A 15,613-nucleotide genomic window follows, 5' to 3' on the forward strand; every position below is an offset into this window, starting at 1 on the left:
CACTGAACCTACTGCACACTAATTGTTTCATTGAGATAATTTTGAGGTAATTACACTCCACCAATCCACAAGTAACCTCGCTCAGGCTTGTACTTAATCCACTGTAGCTTGCTATTTCTAAAAGGTCAGGAAATCTCTTTCCTCACCTCTAACTGCTCACCTTTCTTGGGTGCACTATGGGGATGCATAATTCCAACAGAGTGGAAATTCAGTCAGTAAATGAAGTTGAGGCATAAATATTCATAGCGAAAAATTTTGGGGGAAAAAAAGGTCAAGAAATGAGACAAAGTAAATCACAGCCCCTTATAGAGATGATTAAGATATGCTCTGGCAGTTTACATGGATTTGCTTAAAATTTGATTCTGCTATTTAAAAACTCTTTTCGTGGCAATGAACATATCCGCTTGTACCAGTGTTTGGGTATCTCATTCATGCTTTGCTCATTGAAGAAGAAAGCAAGTACACTTGGAGCTGTTCAAACTCCTCTCACTCCTTGTGACACTTCGTTTAAAGATTTATTCGTGTTCCAATGTAGCCAAACATGCCTCAACTTACATAAAATTACTTGGAAACTTGGAATTTGTACTATACTTTGAAGTCTGCTATTGAATTAATTCATTATCAAAACTGGCTAAGCAATTCTCAAACATCATTTTCAATGCATTCTATAAATTATGAATTCTGCAAAGCCAATAACTCTGCCCTCCCATCCAACATACGTGTGTATACACGAGGAGTGTTTATTGTAAATGGCAACCAGTCATTAGTAATAATGTAACTTTTCTCCTTATCAGAGATATCAGACTTAATTCTTATCTTATTCAAACAAGGATGTTCTCGAGGTTACCTTTCCTTCAAAAATCAACAAATAGAAATCTCATGATGCAACTAAAATTTCAAAAGCAATAAATAAAAGGAAAAATTTTTATGACACAAAGTCATGTACTTTATCTTCTTAAGCCTTCAGAAAACGACTAAAAATTTCCCTTGTCAGAATGAAGCATCCATCAAGAACCATCCCAAGATAAACCTGAACTTTTGGTACTTTTTGGCATTCAACCATCAAACAAGGCAAGTAGCCATGCCTTGTGGCTTAGTGTGGGACTTTGCCCACTACCAATCAAGGCCTGAACTTGCCTGTCATAGTTAGTAAAATTCAGGATAAAGCAGAATTTGTTAATTCTGTGTAATCAAAGTGGTTAAAATATTCAAATATAAGTAACTTCTTGCTTTCCCTTTATATTTGTTCACTTGTTTTTTTGTTTTACTGTTGGCTGATGTAGGAAACTCCATTAATCCAGTGAATTCAAAGACTGGGCTTAAAAACTAAAAACTCAACTACCAAGTAGAACTGTGAGAATTCCTAGACCTATTTGGTGTCACTTTTGTTGGTAACACTTCCTTTTTGTTTTAACATAATGGGTTAGCCTGGAAGAAGATATGTGACGAGTTGTCCCAAATTGAATGCTAGTGGAAGTCAGAAATGTCTACCTTATTCTTTACAGTTTTCCCTGCTCAGTTGCATGGTATAAAAAGAAAAAAAAAATCTTTTCACAAATTCTTATGATATTCATATACTTAATTACATAAATGACTTTGAAGGAGTTTACTTGATTACTTTCTTGAAAATTATGGATTAAGACACTGAAAAGTCACCTTTATTCCTCTACTACCAAATCATAAAAAAAAAAAAGGAGGGGGATGGGGAAGGCAACACACACTTGTTTATCATAATGAGGCACCATGCCTGACATTTTCATGCTTGAACATGGCAAGACCACAGGACTAAAGGAGAGGCCAATTTTCTCCCTTCCTCTTGGATTCGGTTTCCTTATTCTTTTTGTTAAAAGATTTTATTTACTTATTTATGTGAGAGAGAAAGATTGAGAGAGAGCATGAGCAGGATAGGGGGATGGGGAGCAGAGGGAGAGAGAGAAGCAGGCTCCCTGCTGAGCAGGGGCTCCATCCCAGGACTCTGGGATCATGGCCTGAGCAGAAGGTAGATGCTTAACGGACTGAGCCACACAGGCGCCCCCTCAGTTTCCTTATTCTTACAGCAACTGGCCTAGCAGGTGCTCAATGAACAGTTTGGGAAACAACTCTTTTCTCCCTTAACACCCAGCATTTTAGCGGACAAAAATGAATGTTCCTTTTATGGGATCAGGGCCTTCCATCTTAAAAGATCTATTTCCTGTCACATTTTCTACAGCACGTGGTTATGAGCCTCAGGTGAAAAACAAGTAGTTAGCCTTTGGAAATCCTATGGGTAATATGCAGCCTTCCTGACCTATAAATTGTTTTTAAATGGGTTTGGTGAGACATGAATATACTGTTCCAAATTCAAGCCCAAACTCAAAGATTTTCTTTCCAGTTTCCCATTTTCCAAGGATTTCCAAGAATAACCATTTCACAGTTCAGTTGTGAAATAAAACCCTGTTATCACTATCCAGAGATATCAAACCATACCTAAGGGAAACTAGAAAATGTACACTTTGTTCTTACAGCTTCCACTCCGATTTTATAATATGTATTTAATTATGTATATATTAATTAATGTATTTACTAACTAATAATCACTATGGCAACGTGACTACAGCATAAAAGATTCTGAAAGCACAAATCAAAGAGGAATGCTAGCTTTCAGTAGACTGTCTTCCCGTTTGCTTTTCTTCCATCTTCTGGTTTCATAAAGGAGGTGATGTCGTAATTTATGATGTTAAGCTGACTGGTGAAATGTCATTACACAAGCGATGTTTTAATTGATGATGTTAGGCTGGTTAGCAGGAAAGTGTCAAATGTCACTTTTGTGACATAAACTGGCAGTTACGATTATATAATATCAATTATTCTTTGGAAACTGCGTTACATCAGTTAGAGCTGAGCTGATTCAGTTTGAGCAGGTTCATATTTTTTTTCTAGCTGTTCATCTAGTTCTAATTATTAGGAGTAAAGTACACTTCGGATGTAGTTTAGACTTTCCTAATGTCCTCCCTGGAAGTGTAATCGGTATATTATATGCCCCTTGTGTTGCACAAAGAGGTGCAAGAAAAATCTGTCGTGACCTTCCAGGAAGGAGGCTGTGGTTTGAATCTTCCTCCACCTTAAGTGAAACTCTTGAAATTATTTTAATTGTTAGTTGAGATTTAACTGAAATTTGACATTGTGAAGGAATATATTTTAAAGACTCTTTGCTTATTTTGGTTTTCTATGAATGTCAGCTGCCCAAACTTCTAGGCATACTTGCCTCTCTCCTTTTCTTTTTACATTAAGGCAAAAAAGAAGAAACAGAAGTAATGGAGAAGCGTTTTCTTATATTTTTTGTCCTTTACTATGGACATCATTTTGAAACAGTGATGAGCTAACTGGAGGGATATGGGAATTCAAAACTCAAAAAAACTGATGATAAAAAGAACACAACAAACTTAATGATAAAAATATTAATAATAAATGCCATGATAGCAACAGCTACCTATTATTGTAATTGGTATATCCCGGCACTGTGCTAATTCTTTACATACACTGCCTTATGCATTCTTCATAACAAATGTGTGAGCTAGATATAAGTAGTATCATTTTTCATATGAGAGAAGTAAGGTTTACAAATACTTTGGATTAAAGGAAACAGTTTGTAAATGTTAAGTACTTCCAGGAGTATTGGAGTAATTCGGCAAGGGCATCCATGGGGGGAAATGCACCAGTGCAGTGAGTCGTCCTTTGCAGCCTCTGCCATCATTATACTGAAGGTGAGGCTCAGGAGTTGAGCCCCAGTGTAAGGGCTAGATGCTGACAGAACAAAAGCGGAGGGGAGGTGGTGAAGCTGGGGCAAAGTGAGTGTAGATGTGTGTGCGTGTGTATGTCTGTGCATGTGTTTATTGCAGGCATGTGTATTTGTGCATGTATCCATAGGTGTTTGTGTGTGCATTTACACACCCCTGCATGCTTGTGTGTGGACTTTTGTGTGTACATGCATGTGCCACGTGGCATGTGTATGCACACGCACCTGTGTATGCACCTACATTTAGAGAGAGGGAACTAGGGTAGGGAGAAAGCAGAGAATAACGATGAGACAGGAACAATATTAGGCAGGTTTCACACAGATATAGTGCAGTCTGAGCAACTGGTAGAAGTTCAAAGGCAGGCTATCCCTAGGGCAGGGTCCAGGAGGCGCCATGCTGAGCCAGGCATTAACCTTCTAACGGCTGGCTTGTGGGCTGTCTCGTGGGGTAGACTTTTGGGGGAGGGCCTATAGTGTCCAGGGCAGGAGGTAAACCCTCAGATGGTAGCAGGTACTTCCCAGGTGGTACAGATGTATTTCAATAAGTGAACAGCACACGCCATCCTACCATTCAGAGTTGAGCACCTATGAAGGATGTGGACTCATAAACTGCTGGCCTTTCCTCAGTTGCCCCCAACTCGGATTCCCAACTCTCTTCCCACTTCTCCAAAATGAGCTGCCTTCTTCCTACCGCTGTTCAGGTCCTCCCTCCAAGACACTGAGCTGACAGCTCTTTAAGCACTTCAGTCCTCCAGGCCTGCTTTCCTTCTTACAGGTATGATTTTGGTGAAAACTAAGGAAAACATCCAAACCTGGAGCTAAGTCAATGGGAATCAACAGAGGAATGTGAAGTCTTAAGCAATATCGGACATTCTAGAGCTTGGGTTAAAGGTTCTCATGTTCCCTCTAAGGCTCCGTCAAACCACACCAGAAAGAAAATCAGTAAATGTGCCACGTGAAAAAATACCACATTCTTGTTCTTGGCACAGTGTAAATCTTCCTAAGTCTTCATGGCAAGTTATTACACTTGTTCCATCCAAGTTCCTTCCCCTTTGTTCTTTTCTCCATTTCTACCTTTCTTTCACCTTGGTTTAGGAGCAAAGTCAAACTATTTCATTTGAAAGGTGAGGAAAACCCAGAAATGGCTCCTGGGACTTTGGAATTTCCCCTATGGCCCTAACTCCAAGGAGAGGGATGGCAGGTCACAGATGACTGCTGGAGCAGGCGGGACAGCTAGTAACAAACATTGTTCAGTGTTTTGTGGATTTGTGAAGCACTTTTATGTAGCCGCATACTGTTTCTCTGAGCAACTTTGTAAGACCCTGATTATGCGCATCTCCTCTGACAGGAAAAGAGCATAAGGCTCAGAGCATTTATCAAAGCAGCTAGTAGTTTTCTAAGTATTGTCCCATGACCTTTCCAGTGCCATGTGGGAAGTTTTAACTTCTCACTCCGGGTTTTGGGAGAAATCCTGATGACTCGTGCTACCATTCAAAGTCAATTAGGTTTGGTATTTCCTTGATTTAAATCCTGATCATCATTTATTCATTTCCTCCCTCCCTCACTCTATTGTATTCATTCAACAAATGCTGATTGAGCATTTGTCACGCGCCAAATCCTGTCCTCTGGCCAAACTGTGCCCTCCTAGAGATTATATTCTCATTCAGCCCTTTCTCACCAACCTCAAATCTAAAAAAAAAGAATTGTAAATGAAATCATTTTGGCCCTCAGTGTTCTACGATTCATCTTTCACATTAGAAGCAGGTCACTAGGTCCAGCCCATAAACAAGGAGAGATTTCACAAGGTCATGGATTCCAGGAGGTGGGAGTTTGGGGAACCATTTTAAAAGGCGTCCTACCAAAGGAACTTAAAAATTATCTCAGGGGCCCAGAATATCCCTCCGCTACAATGAGACACTCATCATGGCACCTAGTGACACCAACAAGCCAAACTCACCCTTCAGAAGCTGATTTCTTATGTCTCATAGCTTTAGTGCTCTCAGTTTTCACTAAGGAACAAGGTACTAGGCACTTCAGTTGTTAACCCTTTGAGGCTTGATGGCCTCTCTACAAGGGGCCTCCCTCTTAGTAGAGAGCTCTTAAGCACCATTTCTGATCTTCTAAGCCCCATCTACATTCTATGTCAGCTACTGCTGCAAACAATAGTTCTGTGCAAGCTCCAGCCAGTTTCCAGTAAATACACCCTTGCTTCAGGCCAATGCTAGATACCTCTTGTCTCTGGCAGACATGAAGCTTCTTTTTTGGCATCACTGCAATGGGGGTTTTAAGAACTCAACTGATATCAGAAAAATGTGAAACCTACAAGTGGGAGGAATTAATTCCAGGGTGGAAGAAATGTTCACCAATGGGAACTGAGAGTCAATGGGTAAATCCTTCTTCCTTTGTCCCTTTTCCTACCCTAGAATGCATTATACATTTCATTCTGCTTCTCAGATGATCCCACAGGACTGTGCAACCAGTCACCTATAGTGATGTCTTTGCATTGGCTCTCTCTCTTTCCTGTTTCACTCTGGTTGCCTGGCATCATGTTCCCAAATAAACTACTTAAACATAGCCATTTTCTCAGATTATGCTTCTTGTGGAATCCAGGCTAAGACAACCTTTAAGTTTTAATGACTCAAAAAAGAAGTAAAACAATAAATTACTGATGATAAGATTTCAGCGTTATACACAAGACACCCAGGCTGAAATAAACCTGGTTACGAAGGCATTTTATGAAATGTGCAACTCACCGGACGTTGTCCATTCTGGGCACTGGAACATTCATTCTCATAGTTTCTACACGGGCCCATGTACTTCTCTATTATGATGTGTAGCTGGTTCTTTAAATTTGGGCTGTATAAAATGAAAACAACAACAACAACAAAATGAGTACGACTGACTCTACAATGAAAATAATGTGGTATTTTCTGTATTGATCATCTAGTTATTTAGGGCAGACTTCTCAGTGTGGGCACCAGCAACATCACTTGGTTGGAACTCAGGGGCTGATCCTTCTGGATCAGCCTTCTGGAGACATGGGGGTCTCCAGTTCTCTGTTCATCCTGCAGGGCAGTGTGCTTAGGCAGGCAAGCCATTGGATACACTGTGAGGTTCCTCTTCCCTTGAAGGAGCTTCAACCCCTGCTGGTATCTCTTTTTCTTATAAGGCAATTGTGGGAGGAGATTTGAAGGGGAATAAGTATATTGGGCTTGCTTTGTTCTGAAAAGTCTTAGCTTAGAACCAAAATTTTTAAGGCTGTTCTGAGGAAATATAGATGCCCAGTATAGGGAAATTTTAGAGTGTTTGGTCGCTTGGGAACTGATGTGGGTGTAGCCCCTTGTGCACCCATGGAAAATTGCAGCCTTACACATTCCCCCAAAGAAGGAAGCCATCAGTGACAGCTGGGTTATTGTCAGACAAGCCAGAGAGAGCTCTAAGGCCATTCATAGGAAAATCCTACCCATCTCTTTATGAAATATATCAAATACACAGTGGACATTAGTGACAATTTTTAGTTCCCCACCAGTTAAGATTAGTGATAACCTTTAGCCAGTGTAGCCAAGGGAATGTTCTTGAAGTATTCTATGTTCTCCTTTTGTTTGCCAAACATGGCTCCTGTCACACATCATTTGTGCCTCTTGCTTGGGCAAATTCTGCTCCTAGTTTCCATGGCTTTATTGTTAAGTGCTAGCTTTGCTTAGGCCCTTGGTAAGAGTAGAGTCAGCTAAGACTGTTTGTCGAGTGATTTTCACCAAAGGCTTTGCTTCTGTCCCTTATGCTTCTGTGCAATGCTGGCTGTGGTTGGCTCCAGATTGCCACAGCTCCCTAGTTCCCTCAGCTCCCCAACTGTGCCTGTCTTCTGCATTGCAAGATTAAGGTTCTCTTCTGGACTTTTGGAAGAGGCTTTGTATATATTGGAGACATGAAGGAAAAGGACATTAAAATCTATATTTTGTTCCCAGAAAGAATGGTTTTCTGCTTGTATTTGGAATTGAAAAATAAGTTCCCTTCTTGCACTCTGTCAAGTACTTTCCGTAAATAACACCATTAAAATGTCCTGCCAGTCAACATGGCATAGGAAGAGATCCAAGGTGTTACCATTTCATTGTGCTGGCTTGTAAGTTTCACCAGGGGCCGTGATAAGTATGTCATCATAGGTGAGGGATATTTGGGTACCTAAGACACCCCTGTTCTTTTGGTAGGAAGACTTCTAAAATGGCTCCCAATGATCCCTGCCTCCTGGTATTCACACACTCGTATACTCCTGTGGCTTGGTGAAGTAAGCCTAATGACTTGTTTCTACTGCAAACAATGAGATCCTTCCCCCGCTGAGCCTTGAGCCGACCCCATCCAGCCTGACCCCTAGTCCACAGTCTGTGAGACACCCTAAGCAGAGGAACCAGCTAAGCCATCCAGATTATTGACCCACAGATAAATAGTTTTGAGATAAAGAAATAGTTTTGGAGTTATTCATAACACAGTAATAGATAATAAATACAGCGCCCTTCCAATTACAGGCATTAGGAGGCTGTCTCTCTTTTTGTGAGCCATTGTAACAGCATCCTCTGGTTGCAATGCCCAGGAAATGTCTGTAATCTATGATCTCCTTTGAATGCAGACAGCCATTTTCCACTCCTGGATCACTAAGCACCATTCAACCTGTCAGAAACTAGGGCATACAAATTCTATTATAGCCACTATATTTAACACAGGAGCCTGGATAATAAGGTCAGAGATGTATTTTACAGCCTTAGCCTGGCATCACATCTTTTCTGGACTAGGGGTACTTTCTATAGTTCTGATTGAAAATAGCAGTTATTTTTTCTTTCCCCTGATCGGTTATCTTTACTGAAAAGGTACAGCGCTGTCGCTCCTGACAAGAAGGACATGTATTAGACACCATCGGCTTGCACCTGAATACCCAAGTGATGCATTACATGAATATAATTTACATAATGAGCCATGCAAAAAATGCGTCTTAGAGTGTACATGCTTGTCAACATTTAAAAATGTTGAAATCTTGACAGAGAGCTGCCGCTTAGAGTAAAGAAAAGAATGATATTTATCCCCCTCCCCCTTCAAACTCTATGCTGATGCCATGTCCCAAATACTACTCATGGAGTGAAGGTCTGTGTTGCTTTATTTTCTAAATAATTACTCAGCATCTCATTTTATCTTAGCTGCATAATTACCTAGGAATTTATAAGAATTGGTAATATTTGATCAAGTTCATATGAGAATCTGATGTGTAACTATTGCTAGGAATGAGTGACTTCTGGATTGCTTTTCAATGGAAACAGCTCTGTTGTATGTTTGAATGTTAAAATCAGCACATCGGACCTACCTGGGTGCCTTAGAGAAGATTCTTCTAGTTTTTCAATGAATACAAAAGGTTAAATTCAAGGACCAAGTGGATTTTTATGGTTAAGTCACAATTTATAAATAAGCATTAATTAACATCAGATAAAAAATGGGATTACTAAGTAATCACATATTGCCTCATCATTAGTGGTGGGCTTATAATTATAAACCTTTCAGAAACGAAAATTAAAAAATTATAATAAATAGCTATTCTATAGGAAGGCCGTTGGATAGTGTATACAGCAGTGTTTGGCCCAAGCTTTAGTAAATAACTGTTAGACCTGGATCAAATGCATTCCACTTGGCTATCTTCATTACATCACAAAGATTGATTAGACTCTAACAGTCATACTTGAATTTCAGCAGTATTTTAACTTTTTATTAGACATGGGCTTCTTGAGCTCAGGCAAAATGAGCTCTGGAATTCCAGGCAGAATTTTTAGGTTTTAGGTTGCAGATAGTTTTGAATAAACTTGCTTATGTATCTGAATTGAACATATTGCTTAGATCAACTATGAAATAAAATATTTTCTAGTTTGCTTTTTTCCCATATTTTGAGGTCTAGGGTTATATCTATAGGGCATCAAAATGTGTATACTTGGTAGAAGAGAAAAACAAACCAAAATGACTATTTGGATCCTCAGAAACCCCATACAACCCAATTTCCCCAAATGCACATTATTTCGTTAATTCTACTTTTTTAAAAGACAATAAATTTACTTACACTATCTAAAGATAAAAGGTAGGAAACTTTTAAAGGTGACGGTTAAGTTTATGGCATTGTAGATGGTGACAGTTCCATGGGTGTACACTTATCTTCAAACTCATCAAGAAGTATGCCATTAAATGTGTTACAGGTTTTTGTGTAACAAAAATAATTCAGTAAAAAAAAAAAGAACAACAGGGTGTTATACACAACTAATGAATCATCGAGCCTTACATCGGAAACCGGGGATGTACTGTATGGTGACTAACATAATATAATAAAAATAAATAAATAAATAAATAAAATAAAACCAGACAAATTTATTTCAAAAAAAAAAAAAAAGAACAACAAAAAAGGGTAATAGAGTTTATTAAATAAACACAGTTTTTTGTATATTTTATTTTTCATTTATCGTAATAAAGTGTTTGGAAGAATCTTTTGATGCCCCAAATACCTGCTATTACCTTGACCCTGAGTCACTGAGTATTAATAAGGGTTTATATGTGCGGCACAGGGCTGGGGCTTATACCATCAGCTTTCCAGGCTGGCTCCAGTACTGAAACAAGAAGGCCAGAGGAATGCAAGAAGAATAAAAAATTCTGACATATCGTGGCATTTATTTGCCCTATAACCTACTGACCTTGGCAAATTTCCTGGGGTGGGAAAGCATAAGCCACACATTGACCTAAATGGAATCTATCAATCCTGCTCAAATGTTAGCCAGCTAGTAATTACCTTACACACTAACGATTGAAATGCCAAAAGAATCAAAAGGCCTTTCCTTTGGAATGAAAAGTAGTCACCTGTGCTTTCTGGAGGATGTGGCCATTACCAGTCTCTGGTGCTATAATGCAAGTGGACAACAATGGCATTGATAAATGGGGCTTGCTCCAGCCCAGCTGGCTTCTCTCTTTACCTTCACTTCCAGCCTCTTCCCACCTCGGTTCTTCCATCTGAAGCTCCCTGTACTTAAAATGTTCTATCCCCCCAGATCTTCATCTGGCTGGCCTTTTATATAAGGATCTGACCAAATGCCAGCCTCTGTGATCATCCATTCAAACTTTTCAATTACTTTTGGTTTTTGGGTGGGTGCATTTCTTTGGTTTCAAATCCCAGATCCATTACTTACTAGCTGTGCAAACTCGGGCAACTTAGTGAATCTCTCCGCATGTTTGTAAGTATGCACGGATATATTCATGTCCATCCTTCATTACTCTAAAAAGGATTTACGGCAACCATGCCTATTTATAGTATTCAGGTGTTTTCCATTTTCAGGGCCATGATATTTCTTCTTTTAGGTCTCCATTGTCCTAATTTGATTCTAGGACCAATTTAACTCTCATGTGGTGTTTTATTGTTGGTGGTGGTTTATTTTTCATCATATTTTATTATTAGGTCACTACCATTTGTTTCTCCTCTTCATAAGTTGATAGCAAGAATTTATATATCATTGAGCAAAGGCTGTATCTCAATGGACTAAATGATTTGAAGGTTTGAGACCAAAGTTTAGATGATCTAGACAAAGAACTGCAACTGAAAATTAAAGGGGGAGGGCATGAAAATATGGCTCATATTTTCCAGACCGGAAGGTCTGTGTTGCTTTATTTCCTAAATAATTGCTCAGCATCTCATTTTATCTTAGCTGCATAATTACCTAGGAATTTATAAGAATTGGGAATATTTGATCAAGTTCATATGAGACTCTGATGTGTAACTATTGCTAGGAATGAGTGACTTCTGGATTGTTTTTCAATGGAAATAGATTTGTTGGTCATTGGTTGGTGACATTGGTTAGTGTCATTGTTGGTGATGTTGAGAACACTGTATTTTAGCCGTGACCTGATATGGGAACCAAGGAACTATGAATAACTCTAAGTTCTTCCTTATGAGTTGTGGCAACCTGACCAGGCTGCTGAAAACTTCTTACATTGCCTCATTATATGACTGCCGAAACCATTTTTACTGTTTATTTTGTTTTGTTTTTGATGATTTTCAATGAAATTATTTAGCACCTTTTGATCCAAGAAGGAAAAGATGGGTTGTACTAAACCCCATCTCTGCGTAGTCTGGTTGACTCCTAAGAGAGGAACTAGCTAATAATTAAATATCTGCAATGTGAAAAAAATAATTAGCTGATTAAATTTGTAATATAATACAGGGGGGCTGCGGTAATGAATCACTTAACACTCTTGAGATGTTTGCTTTGGAAGAGAAAGCTTAGTGAGAAATGAGATATAATAAATGGTCTTAAGACAGAGAAAGGGAACTCGCTAGTGGAGAAGAAACTTGAAGCATAGCCTCCTCAGAGCAGGTGAAAAAGGATGCTCTTCTACCTGGCTTGTGTGGGTAATTTAATTCTGTTTGGCCTATCAGCATGTTTTATTTAGCAAGTGCAATTAAAGAGTAACAGCATCAGCAGAAACATAGTTTCTGAGAAACAGTCGGAAATGAGCATTCCCCCCCCCCCCTTCTCTCCAGTGTGTCTTTTCCTGTGGCCAAAAGTTATTGATTCTCAGTCTGTGTCAGTCATGGAGATGGGGGCCTGGTTCTTTTGTGAAGTAAGTGCTGGACCCAGTGGGCATAAAGATATTGCCCTTTTCCATTGTTTAAATACTTTAGAACATCATTGACAAATACTTTATCTTTTAAAGAATACTACCAAAGTGTCTTCACTAAACTAATTTTGGGAATAGAGGAAAATAAAGTCAAATCCATTCAAATAGACAAATGCATGCTTATGGGTCTGTGGTGGGGAGTGTGGGGCGGGGAGTGTGGGGGTGGTAGAGAAACATAATGAACATCCTGAACGCTTAATTATTTGACTTATAATTAATTTTTTCTCCTGTTATTTAATTAGGGCATACATAGACAAATTTTATTCATGTGCTATTTTCATGAATTTTACAATCCATACTAAAGAACCCCTCTACTATGCTTTATGAAATTGGTTTAAGTCAAGTCAAAGTTTACTCTAGAAGTCAAATCCACTCTACAGAATAATTTCCATCAAAGCACAGGTTCAAAATGTTACTTAAATTTCTTTTACTAAACAGTAGAATAAATACAAAACAACTAAAATAAAAAAAAAATCTAGGGAATTTAAAAATTAAAAAAAATTGGGAATTACTAATAGAGTTCTATCTTTGAACTGAAAATATTCATTTGTTTTGGATAGTACACCCTTCTCTGAATTAAATAGCCCGAGCAGTTCACAGAATTCCAGTACCAACAACCAACCAACCAACAAAACAAAAATGAAAAACCTAAACTTAACAAACAGAGCCAAGATGTTTCTGGATAATGAAAGAAACGTAGAATTTATTTTGGGAGTTGACTTTCCCCAGTTCCCCCAGAAATGCATTCTAATTATTATGCACAAACTCCTTGACTTGAGAAAGATGAGAGAGGCTATGCCATTTAATATGTTCTTTGTTTGATAAAGAAATTAGTAACAACAACATAAGGTTTTTTTTTTTTTTAAAGTTTTAAATTCACATTGAAACAATATGGTTTTACTTGATAATTACTGCTGCCTACCTGGCCAGCTGCAATTGTCTCTCTGTTCTCTATGACTAGATACATTTCTCCTTCACCTTTGTCCTGTTCAAGAAATCCTGATCCACTAGAACGATCCTGTGACATGGTGACCTATTGAACACAGGCATTCCATTGGATGTCATCAACCTTTATCCAGAACTGTCATTCTCATTGTGGGCTGCACATTAAAATCACCAGGATGGGGGAAGCTTTTAAAATATGCCTAAGCCTGAGTCCTAACCACAGAAACCCTAATTTATTCCTAATTTAAACCCAGGCAATGGTATTTTCAAACATCTTACTGAAGGTTTATTTTATGGAGCCAGGTTGTTGATTTTTTTTTTTTTCCCCGTCATGGCAATTAAAGGACCAGGTAGCCTTAGCCATGTTCAAGTTCAGGTATGAACTACAGGGAGACCACTTATAACCCCAAGTTCTTCCAGTCACAACCTCTCACTCAGCATGGAGAGGAGAGGTGGAGGCTGGAGGGCACTCCCTGTTAACAGGCGTGGCTTCTCTGTGTTGGCAAGCTTTCCTGGGAGAACTGGCTTTCCGGCAGGCACGCAATGGAACGCAATATGGACCTTGACAATAATCAGGCTGTGTCTTTTCCTCTTCTCTGCGAAAGAACAGTCCAGCCATACGGTGAAGAGACAGGGCTGTTTTATCTTGGCCAGATTCCTGTCTTTCTCGGTTGTTGGGGAGCACCAAGCCCTGAATTTCGAACATTTATAATAACGTTCAGCAACAAATACAGAGCCCTGGTCAGACATCTAAAGGGAAAGGTGGCAGGAGGTAGGAAGCCACCAATTTATTCTTGTTTAGGAAATGAAGCTTTTTATTTTTCCCTAGCTATGTTGTCTCTACTGAGTTTTATGTCAGGAAATAGGAAGCTGATGATAGCCTGTTGCTGAAATAAAGTTCAGGCTTTTTTCCCTCTCCCTCTTTCTGGTTTCCCTCCCTGAAACTTGGGTTCATGACAGCTTGTTGTTGGGCAGGGCATTAGCCTTTTTGTAATTTATTGCTTTTAGATTAAATCTGGGGAAACTCAATATTGCAGTTGAATGATTAGAGCAATACCCCTTGGAGTAATAAATTTTCTTTGGTGCTGTGCATCTCCAGATCATGTTTCCCTTCTAATTACATTTACATAAATGATATTCTGTAAAATTAAATTAACATTCAAACGGTTACACTGGCAGAGAGAGACAAAAATTAGTTACCAAGTTGCATCTCTTTAAAAAAAATCTAGTTCTTTTCATAATATGAATCACTACCCTCTCTCAAGTGTCAGCAATCAACAAAACCTCGGTTCCAGAACTGCACAGGGGTGTTTGTCACCAGCTAATGGAGATGTTTTGTTTCTTTCCTGGAGATTTAGACCGTAAAGCCTCATTAGACAGTGACTATAGTGACTTTTCAAACTTGGCCACTAAAGAATTGCTAATTTTCCTTTGAGCTTCTCGCCTTGAAATTCTGCAGTGATCATGGGGAACGTTCAAATTGAATATGCACACAGAACTTTGTTCCGGTCTGTATCATCCTTACCACCCACTCCCATTCTTCTGTGAGCCTTGGTTTTCCAGTCTAGGAGTTAAAAGAAGGCCAGTCACTGGTGACATCCAGAATCTCCCTACCTTTCTGTGATCTCTTCTACCGCTTCAGTAGGTTTCCATTTTTAAGAGTTTGGGTCTCTTTAGAAGTTGCACTATGTGGAGGGTTTAAATCAGAATCATCAGAAAATCTATGGCTTCCTTGTTTGGCTAATACTGTTACCTCAGCCACGTTGGGTGTATGACATCAGGACAACGCCAGGAACTGTTTCCATTATATCTTTTGTTAAAACCAATCAGTTCCATTTGTGAGTGTGATGATTTGATGTAAAATATGATTTCTTTTATGCAATAAAAATTACATATATCCTAAGGAAGGATATTTAACCAAAACTGTACCAGTTGTATCCCTGGGCATGTGAGATTTTCCCCCTATTTATTATTATTATTATTTTTAAAGATTTTATTTATTTATTTGACAGAGAGAGAGACAGCACAAGCAGTGGGAGTGGGAGCACAACCTGACATGGGGCTCGATCCCAGGACCCCAGGATCAATACCTGAACCGAAGGCAGACACTTAACCATCTGAGCCACCCAGGCGCCCCTTTTCCTGTTTATTATTGTTTCTATTATTTGAATTACATACAGTCAACATGTATCATTTTTATATAAAATA

General features: G+C 39.0%; 1 long non-coding RNA gene across 1 annotated transcript in view; it reads right to left on the reverse strand.

The window, feature by feature from the left end:
* The window catches only part of LOC113244786 (uncharacterized), a 613,758-nt gene that overhangs the window by 152,618 nt on the left and 445,527 nt on the right, over positions 1-15,613 (reverse strand). Inside the window, exon 5 of the long non-coding RNA XR_003312516.4 lies at positions 6,529-6,631. This is a non-coding gene — a long non-coding RNA (uncharacterized LOC113244786). The remainder of the gene's footprint in view (positions 1-6,528; positions 6,632-15,613) is intronic.

Source organism: Ursus arctos, unplaced genomic scaffold (assembly GCF_023065955.2).
Source record: "Ursus arctos isolate Adak ecotype North America unplaced genomic scaffold, UrsArc2.0 scaffold_8, whole genome shotgun sequence".
Classification (NCBI taxonomy): Eukaryota; Metazoa; Chordata; class Mammalia; order Carnivora; family Ursidae; genus Ursus; species Ursus arctos.